The 10,657-nt window shown below is 43.9% G+C and overlaps 1 long non-coding RNA gene across 1 annotated transcript; it reads right to left on the reverse strand.

The window, feature by feature from the left end:
• Positions 1-9,861: 9,861 nt before the first annotated feature.
• Positions 9,862-10,657, reverse strand: LOC139198466 (uncharacterized). The gene is made up of 2 exons (XR_011583994.1): positions 10,479-10,657; positions 9,862-10,288 (listed from the first exon to the last, which is right to left on the reverse strand). It is a non-coding gene; the product is annotated as an uncharacterized lncRNA (long non-coding RNA).

Consider the following 10,657-nt stretch of genomic DNA (forward strand, 5'->3'; position numbering starts at 1 on the left):
TGGCAACCGGGCCATGTCTAGGCGATGCACTATACAAGTTCTCAAGAAGTCGAAGAAGAAATCTTTCACCCCAGCAGTAGTAAGCAGAAAGACGACTTTACCTCCACCAAATAACAATTACAGTAGGCAGGTCAAGAAGATGGCGTTAAGGACGACAATGCCTTAGAAGATGAATCAGGATGAAAGCCTAAAGAAGACGCTAAAAACATCATTCTTGACCCCACTACCTGGAAAAAATGACTAGAATCGGCTTACGTCTGAGCCCAGCGGAGAAGGAAGAACTCACAGCTTTCCTTAGAAAAAATCACGATGTCTTTGCATGGTCAGCCTCTGACATACTCAACATTGAACCGGCGATAGCTTGTCACAAGCTGCACGTCGATCCCGCTGCCAAACCTATAATCCAAAACAAGGGACATTTTGCACCCAATCAAGTAGCAATTATTGAGGCGGAGATCAACAAGTTACTAGAGGCCGGATTCATTGAGAAAGTGGCACATTCATCATGGCTAGCCAACGTCGTGCTAGTGATGAAAAAGGAAAATGGCAAATGGAGAGCATACGTGGATTACACCGACCTCAACAAGGCATGCCCTAAAGACAACTGCCCGGTTCCCCGAATCGACCTCCTCGTCGACTCAACGTCTGGGAACAAGCTGCTCAGCTTCTTGGACGCATACTCAAGCTACAATCAAATTATCATGCACAAGCCTAATAAAGAAAAAACCGCATTCGTGATCGAGCGAGGCACATACTGCTACAAGGTAATGCCCTTTAGCCTCAAGAATGCAGGAGCAACCTACCAGCAACTCGTAAACACGTTGTTCAAGAAGTAGATCAGAGTGACCATGGAAATCTGTGTTGACGACATCATGGTGAAAGGTAAGCAGCGATCAGACCATATTCGCAACCTGGTAAAAACTTTTTCCATTCTCCAAGAATACAACATGAAGCTCAACCCAGCTAAGTGCATATTTGGCGTTTCCTCATGCCGATTCTTAGGGTACCTTGTAACCCAATGAGGAATAGAGGCTCATCCAAGGCAGATCAAAGCAATCTTGGACATGAAATTGCCCATAACTCTGAAGGAGATCCAAAGTCTGACCGGACAAGCGGCCGTACTCAATCGCTTCATTTCGTGATCTACCGACCTATGCAAGCCTTTCTTCAAGGCAATTAAAAAGGCGCAGAAGGACAAGTGGGATGATGAGTGCGAGAAAGCATTTCAAGACCTGAAACAGTACCTGACATCACATCCACTACTATCCAAATCAAAAGCAACGAATGACCTATAAATCTATCTGGCAATATCAGAAGTAGCAGTGCGCTCTGCCCTCATACGAGAAGAACTGGGAGCCCAACTACCTGTATTCTACATATCCAAAGCTTTCCTCGATATGGAAACCAGATACCCGAAGATTTTAAAACTAATTTTGGCGCTAGTTGTTGTAGCATCATGACCCAGTACCCACTGCGATTAGTTTTGCATAGTCCAGACACTTCTTAACAAGTAATGAAATGGGCGTTGGAACTTAGTCAACACAACATAGCATACCAATACTGCATGACAATAAAAGCCCAGGCATTGGCGAACTTCATAGCATAATTCACCCCAAGCCTGAAAGATGCAGCAACACAGCCCGAAAGCGTCCGGGGTTAGCCGAGCAGGCCATAGCCGTACCTGCCTTACATGATGGAGACATTTGGCATTTGTAAGTCAATAGATCATCCAATTATCAAGGATCTGGGGCAAGCCTAGTTCTTACTACCCCGGATAGTTCGATGCTCGAGCAGGCGATCACTCTAAGCTTCAAGGCGTCAAACAATGAAGCAGAATATAAAGCCCTACTAGTAGGTATCTGATTGGCAAAAACCTAGTAGTGAAGAAGCTCGCGATCTATTCTGATTCCCAGCTAATCACCAACCAAACTTCATGGGAGTACGCAACAAAACATCCAAGGATGGCCCGATACCTCGAGAAGGTACGAGAACAGGTAGCGACGTTTTAAACGTACACACTCACTTATGTTCCATAAGTAGAAAATGCTTATGCAGATACAGTAGCAAGCCTAGGCTTCGCACTAGACCATCAGCTTAGGCGCTTAATCCCAATCGAATACCTAGAAAAGCCAAGCATAGATAAGGAACCAGCAGTCAAGGTGGCGTAGATCAGCACAATCCCGAGTTGGCAAGATCCCATTATCGACTACATAATTAATGGAACATTGCTCGCAGACAGACTGGAATCCAGGAAGCTCCAAATGAATGCAGCACACTACAATATATAGAACGACATGCTCGTTCGAAGATCATTTTCAGGACCATACCTCCGCTGCCTATCTCCTCCCGACGACCTGAAGATTCTTTGCTTAATCCATGAATGTGTCTATGGAAACCACTCTGAAGGCTGCTCCTTGGTGTAAAAAGCTCTTAACTCTGGCTATTATTGGCCAACTAGGCACCAAGATGCCAAGGATTATGTACAAAGGTGCGACTTCAAGCCCGTGCCCGCATTACCTGCCAGCGAACTCCACCCGCAAACGAGCCCATAACCATTCATGCAGTGGGCGATCGACTTGGGATGACCAATGTAGCCTGCTATTGGGAGTAGAAGCATGGTGATCGTAGTGATCGATTACTTCACAAAAATGGGTCGAAGCCGAACCCATAACCACAACTACCCAGATGGTCATAGAGCGCTTCATATGGAAGAACATCATTTGATGCTTTGGCATCCCACACGCTATCATCACCGACAATGGTCCATAATTCGTGGGCAAAGACTTGGCGAAGTTCTTTGAAGAATATAGCATTAAGCAGGATATGTCCACACCCCGATACCCATAGGGCAACAGTCAAACGAAACGTCTAACATGACTATCCTCGACTACCTCAAGAAGACCCTCTCAGACAAAAAAGGCAAGTAGCCAGACGAGCTCCTTGGTGTTCTATAGGCATATCGCACCACCAAAAGGTGAGCAACCGGTGAAACTCAATTCTCTCTAGCGTATGGTTATGAGGCTATCATTCCTCCTAACGTCGTAGTGCCAAGCATTAGCACTATACTACCGAACCTTGAGCAGAACAAAAAAGAGATGGCCAGTAACTCAGACTTGGTAGAGGAAGAACACGAGAAGGTTATCACTTGCATTACGGCCTATCAACAGCAGCTCCTCTCCCACTACAACAAGAGGGCAAAAATTCGAAAGTTCCAGCCTGAAGACTTAGTCCTCAGAAAAGCCTTCATCACTGCCCGACGAGAAGACTCCAAAAAGAATGCTCCCATCTGGGAATGTCTGTACAAGATCAGCCGAGTAGGCCGAATGAGTAGCTACACCCTTACCACTATGAGCAACAAAGAAATCGACAAGCAATGGAATGCCTACAACCTGAGGAAATACTACGTGTAACCTCCCATCACTTCTTGAACTCTGCTCAAGACAAGAAGTTCAAAGACTCAAGCAGCTCGATGGACAGAGACCTCGTATGTCGAGGATTATCAGTTGTTATGACATTATTACCTATGAGAAAAGTCAATAAAAGCTTTTATTTTCAATGAAGATTGAAAGAATTATTCATAAGCCTGAGCCAAATGCATAAATAAACTGACCACATTCTGCGATAAGCAGAAGACACCCGCTGCCCTGCAGACATAGTGTAAAACACCCGCTGCCCGGCATACATGGCGTGAGAACGCTCGCTACCCTGCAGACATGGCGTAAGATGCCCTTTGCCTTGCAGACATGGCATAACCACCTTTGTGATAAGTAGAAGACGCCTGCACATTCAGACATGGCGTATTTAGAATATCCAAACGTGGATGGGTAGTACGACTGCTCAGTTTCCCCTGATGTCAGCGACTACCTTAACCGGATGACTCCCAGAATTGGCCAAAATAGTCTTTCCACGAGAATAGACTTAGCCAACTGAAGAATTCCATTCCGCTGAGACCCGGGTCTCTAACCGGAAGAGACAATTAAGTGCAGGACTTCTGCACATGAAAGATGTCACGTGAACAAGATGGTCCGTCCTCGACATGCAAATCTTCATGAAGTGGCTTGATTTTAAAGTGTTGCAATACTAGTTAAGGGACCTGCGGTATTAAAGCTGCGACTTGGAAGTATATGGTATCTAATGAGCGACTTCGCCTACACTTTACGCCAAAAAACACATTCAAGAGCCTGAGATGACGCTTGAAGTGGTTACGAGGGTCGTCTGCTTCTGTAAGTAAGAGTCCCGACCGATGACCCTACAACTACAAGCCCAAGGTAGCTTGTAAGCTGAGACTTACACCTGTTATGACCACGCGGACTTGCTTGCTTACTTATAAGCAGCACTTCTCGCCAACGGTCTATGCTTTAAGTTTTGCTGGGACAAAGTCGAGTGTCACGATTATAGTAGCTGCGCAGACCTCATCTGCTTCCTACAAGAGGCACGAGTTCAGCCGACGGCTTTATAAGTAAAAAATCTCACAACGTGCCCTAGGAGGGCCAAAGCTGAAGAAGCCACAAAGTCAAGTGTCACAACTATAGTAGCTACGCGGACCTTCTCTACTTTCTACAAGAGGCACTAGTTAGACTGACGGCTCTATAAGTAAAAAATCTCGCAACGTGCCCCGGGAGGGCCAAAGCTCAAGAAGCCACAAAGTCGAGTGTCACCACTATAGTAGTTAGGCGAACCTCCTCTGCTTCATACGAGAAGCACGAGTCCGACTGACGGCTCTATAACTCAAAAATCTCGCAACATGCCCCGGGAGGGCCAAAGCTCATGAAGCTACCTAAAGCCGAGATTCACAACTATAGTAGCTACGTGAACTCGCCTACCTCTTATGGAGACAATGAGTTCAACCGCCGTGTCTATAAGTAAAAAATCTCGCAACATGCCCCAGGAGGGCTAAAGCTCAAGAACCCACAAAGTCGAGTGTCACGACTATAGCAGCTACGTGGACTTCATCCGCTTCCTACGAGAAGCACGAGTCTGACCGACAACTCTATAACTAAAGAATCTTGCAACATGCTCCGGGAGGGCTAAAGCTCACGAAGCTACCTAAAGCCGAGATTCATAGCTATAATAGCTATGCGAACTCACCTACCTCCTATGGAGACAATGAGTTCGACCGCCAGCTCTATAAGTTAGAAATCCCGTATTTCTTCCATTTGCAGGTAAAGCTCTAAAAGCCCCAAAGTCAAAACTGAAGCCTAAAGTGACCACGTGAGTCAACTGCTCCATTGAACTAACTAACTCAACTGTTGTCCTACGACAAAGTTTTGCAAGACACCTCAAGCAGGCAAGGCTCTCAAAGCCTCGAACCTGAAACTAAAACCTAAGTGACAACGTGGGATCAACTGCTTCGTTGAAGCAGCTCACCTAGCCGCCTATCCTACGACAAAGTTTCGCAAAATACATGGCAAAATAGAAGGATGAAGCAAAAATAAGGAAAGCTGTTTATTAAATTTCCAGCAAATTGATAAACTAGCTCGAAGGCCAACAAGGTTCAAGCAAAGCAGAACAAAAAAGAAAAGAAGAAAATTCCTAAGTCTAAGCAAAAAGGCTACTCATTGGCAGTCTGCGCAACCACTGGTTCCTCGATTGCCACAACTTCAACAGCCACACCGCTCCCAGCAGCCAAAGCTTCCATCAACTTATCCTCAGCCACCCTTGCCTGGACCACTTAACCCTCAGCTGCTCCACCAAAGGCAGCCTCAAATGAGAAATCAAGTAGATCAACTAGATAAATGGAAAAAGTCTCGAAGTCATTCTCGGAAAACTTAAAATTCGACGGCCTGCCCTCAAGATGGTCTATATAGCCAAGCTTGTAAAAATTGGCCTGATAAAAAGCAAGCGCCACTTCGTGACCAATTTTCTCATTTTTGAGCTGCACATTCTACTCAACAAGCCCAGTATGAGCACCTTGTAGCTCATGCAGTTCCTTTTTCAGGTTCTCGCTAGCAGATAATGCACCTTGTAAATCCACTTCCTTGGACTCAAGCATACTGGCAATCTCCTTAAGACGAGACACTTTAACATGCATGAAGATAAGCTTATCGTCCTTGGTAAAACAAGTAGGTCGCAGCTTTGAATTGACACGTTCAAGGTCTTCGACCACCGGAGAAACACGACTAATTTCCTTCTATGCATCTTCCAACATCGCTTGAGTCGCACTAAGCCTAGCATTCAAATGGGCAACCTTCTCACGAGCGATCTCCAACTGCAAAGAAGTAGGTTTAGAGACATAAGACCCCTTCAAAACATTGAGTCCAGATTCAAGTTTCTCAATCTTTTTAGCAGCCGAGCGAAGCTGAGCCACCAACGCCACTTCAGCCTCCTTAGCACACTTGACAGCATCCTGATCAACGCGCATAAACTTAGCTGCCAGGATCAAAGTCTTATGCATTGTAGCAATTAAGGAAGACCTTATCGAGTAGGCATGATGCTTCGTAAATTAGCTTGAGCGGATGACAACTTTCCCAACATTATCAACAAACTTGGCGCATACATTAACGTTCTCAAGCAGGTCAGCCTTCAGCATCACATGAACCTCAGGAAACTCTCCAGCCTCAAACTCGATGGATCTCTCACAACTGCCCTACGAGCAGATTTCCCCTTCTCAGTAGACGAGTTAGTCACGACAGAATGAGTAGTAGGCCCAAGCGCCACCTTAACAGCAAAATCCACCTTCCCACTCTTCATAGCGGCGAGCCTTTCAGAAGTAGAACCTGATTTAGTTCCCAACAGACACTTCGATACAAACCCATACACTAGTGGCACCACCAAACTCTTTCACTAGGCAAGTCTCCCAGCAATGGATGAGGTCACATTCGGAGCAACATATTTCATAGGCTCAGGCTTAACGGTCATCTTCGCCCTCTTGGGGCAAGTTAGATCAATGACAAGCTTCTTGGTAGCAGATGAGCTCCCACGAGCAGCAGAAGAAGTCTTTGGCTTTTTCTCAACTGAAGGCTCATAATTAGGTGAGGAAGACCTCTTCTTTCGACCACTATTGGTAGCAGGCTCTATAGCAACGATCGGGCGAGCCAACGCCTCGCCCTTTATCCGCTTTATCTCTTCCCTCGAGGGCAGGCCACCTTTCTCCTGACAAAGAGGGCTGAGCAGCCAGCGCCACTCACAATACTCAGCAGGAATGCCCAAGGCGACGTGCACTTTCTTCATATCTGCCGAGGTCCAGTGGGTTGAGCCAACTTCTAAATCTACGCAAAAGCAAGAAAGACGATCAATAAATTGAAGTCATTGAGCAGCTTAACGAAAAATTAAAGCAGGACAAGAATGAAGCAGTTCACTTACCATTGATAAAGGTAGTTGAAACACGCAGCTCAAGAGAAGAGTCAGACTCCCACTCTCCGCTCACCTTCAAGGTATCTCTTGCCCGCTCATGAACGCCTTTGCTAGAAGCATTAAGCAGCTTATGGTGAGACCTCAGCTGCCCTACGCCTTCCTTATGGCCGATCTCAAAGAAGTACCAAAACTCATTTATAGCCAAGCCAAGCTCAAAGAACTTACCCAAGTTTGAGAACCTTACCATCTCACAAACTGCGTTTGGGAACACTAAGCAGGCATGCATTTCATGGAGCAGATCACCTCCTGGAAAAGACGCGACATGGGAAAAGTGAATCCCAACACAAAGTAATACGGATGGAATTTGATGGCCTTCCTTCTAGCAAAGGCACCCTCGCTGCATTGTTCACGGCAGTTATCATCTTTCACCCGCTTGACGCGTACTCGAGATGGAATTGCATGCTTGTACCCCTCAAGAAAATTCTAAAACAGTTCGTCGGAATTAATCTTGATGTGTGCAGCCTTAAAGTAGCCCACCTTGCTAGAAGAACCACCTTGATGGTACAAAGGTGGAGGGTATTTGTCACTTTTTCGATCAAAAAAAGACATCTCAAAGTCTCTACAAAAAGCAACCCAAGAAGCACCCTAAGAAGCAACCCAAGCCTCACGGCCCAGGTTCCGCGCACATGAGGGTCGACCCACGTCGTACCCTCTCTTTCCCTTTTTGCCTGCCCAGGCTCCAGCCCAGCAGCCATGGAGACCCGGCCTGAGCTGGTCTCCCCACGTTAGCTAACACATTTGTTGCACCACTTGCAGCCTGTGGCTTCCCTGCCATGCCATTCATGCATCCTTGGCACCCACCAAGCCAATTCCTCAAGCCCCAAGGCTCCCAAAAATTCAAGAAGAAAAAATTCAAATTTTTCTTGCCTTGGTGCGACACAGAAAAGAAGAAGAACAACGAGAAACGATTCTTTGCAAGGGCAAGAAAAGAAGAACACTAGGGGAGAGGGAAGAAAAAATATCCTCTGGCTTCTCTTTCTTGATGGAATAATGATTGTTCTTCAAATTTATTTAAACCCCTGCTTAAGGCCGATTTAAATAGGTATTAGGGGCAATTATTTTCCTTTTCCTAGAAGAAGTCTATCTCCAAATCAAGAAAGAAGATCAAGTTCAAATTGGGAAACAACTCTACAAACCCAAGTAGCTTGGGATTTCTACACCTACTGCCCTTTCCATGCGAGCAGCCCAGTAGGTGTGGGGGCATTTGTAGAGCCTAAAATAATCCCAAATATTCTAGAGGCGACACATGGACTTTTATTCAAGAAAGACAAGATTGCCCTCAATAAATGGGCAGGCTTCTCAGATTCTCCCACGCGCAGCTTACATCCCTGAAGGACTCAACAGCTGAACACAACTGCCCGCAGCTCACCTGCCCATGGCAAGGAATTAAAGATAAGGATTAATTACCCAAATCCTATCTTTAATACATTCCTAATTGAAGATTGACTCCAACCAAGTAAGTAATCCTAATTGAAATCAATTAAGGATTATTACCCTATTATCTCAAGATATTATCTCCTATTAAAAATCTTGGGAATATTTAGAGAATATATCTCCATTATCTCCGTTGACCTAACTCCCCCCCCCACCTCGTGGGCGCATGAGGCTTAGGCTTCTGATCAAAGATGTTAATTGTTTTGCAGGTGCATTTTCGTCAAGACTAAAGATGGTGGAAATTTGCACCGATATGACTGATTTAGACTAAACTAAATTAGATTGACATAGTAAAACGTTTGATATAGTATATAATTAAAAAGCAGAATAATAAAAATCAGTGAAAAAAGGACCCAATTTGAACAATCACAACAAATTAATTCCAAGTTTCCAAAAGAAAAAAAAAACAAATTAATTCCATGCAACATCATAAATTATCTAACCCACAATGAAATCCTAAATTGCAAAATACCAAAAGAGGAAATCACTAAGTAGAATATATCAATGAAAATCAAAATCGGGTTTTACTGGGATGCAAATTAGCCGTACCTAGTGCTTGGTTAGGCGCCTCCTGATTAGGAATGGGCAATGGTTATGACGTGCAGATAACCGTGGTTATTTACCCATAATAGTTTTTACTCATACTCGCATAACCGTTAACCCGTTGGGTAATTACCTAAACAGTTATACCTATACTCATAACTGTTTATAAAATGTTAACCATACTCATATCCACGTACCCATTTAACCGTAATCGTATACCCGTTTATCCATTTTTTAACCCATTTACCCCTTTTTCTCCAATTTACGTGTTTTTTTAATCAACCCTATTTAACTCCAATAATTGAAATAATAATTTACGAACGATTTTTTTAACTGTTATCAATCAAGGTAATATGATATATTTGCTAAGAATTGATTTGTTACTAACAAAATACCTCTCATTACTTGAACAAGCATATTGGAAAGAAATTTCATGTATTTTCGACATATTTTTGTTCTATATCCAAGAAAATCTTCAGTTATAACATCCATACGATTACAAAGTAAAGCTTCTAAAACTCAAGGTAGTCATCTTAGGTTAAGGATATTATAATCAATATGCAACAGCACTGGAATCAATAAGCACCAGCACTAGATGTTGTAATTGAAATACATGTTATAATCAACATGCAATTTCTATGGAAAGTGAGTGTTGTGATTTAGCTTAGCTTAGGTTTTTTGTTTTGTTTTTGGTTTTTTTAATTTTATGTATATCTTAAAATAAATGGTAAATGGGTATCCGTTTATACCTACGGTTAATACACATAATCGTTCATTTAAATTTCAAGAATAAACAGTTACCTATAACCGTAACCGTGAAATTTAAACGAACGTGTAACTACGATTAACCAATAGGTATTTGCCCATCCCAACTTCTGATGTCCCTGGTCTTCTTAGCGAGTCGCCTCCTGATGGCCCTCATCTTCTTGGTGAGTCGCCTTATGCCTTTGGCACATCACTGTCAACACAACATCTCAATAAAAAGCCTCACTAGACTGACCCAAAGAGATTCAGAAGAAATTAGATTGACCCAAAGAGATTTCAGAAGAAATTAGATCGACCCAGAAAGATTTTAGAAGAAATTAAACCGACCCAAAGAGGTTTTAGAAGAAACTAAATGAGGAAGATGAGAATTTAGCAGATTTTACCAGTTGCTCGAATTGGGTTGCAGCGATTATGGAAGCAAAGTAGCCCAAGTTGCCAAAGCAGACAAAGCAGATAAAGCAGACGAAGCAATTGGTCCGAGGACGTTGCGACGCAAAGCAGGTGTTAGGAGACGGGATTAGCAGTCTTCTCCTTTGTGAGGCGCTAAGAATGTTTAGCGAAG

This window comes from Malus domestica, chromosome 08 (assembly GCF_042453785.1).
Source record: "Malus domestica chromosome 08, GDT2T_hap1".
Taxonomy (NCBI): Eukaryota; Viridiplantae; Streptophyta; class Magnoliopsida; order Rosales; family Rosaceae; genus Malus; species Malus domestica.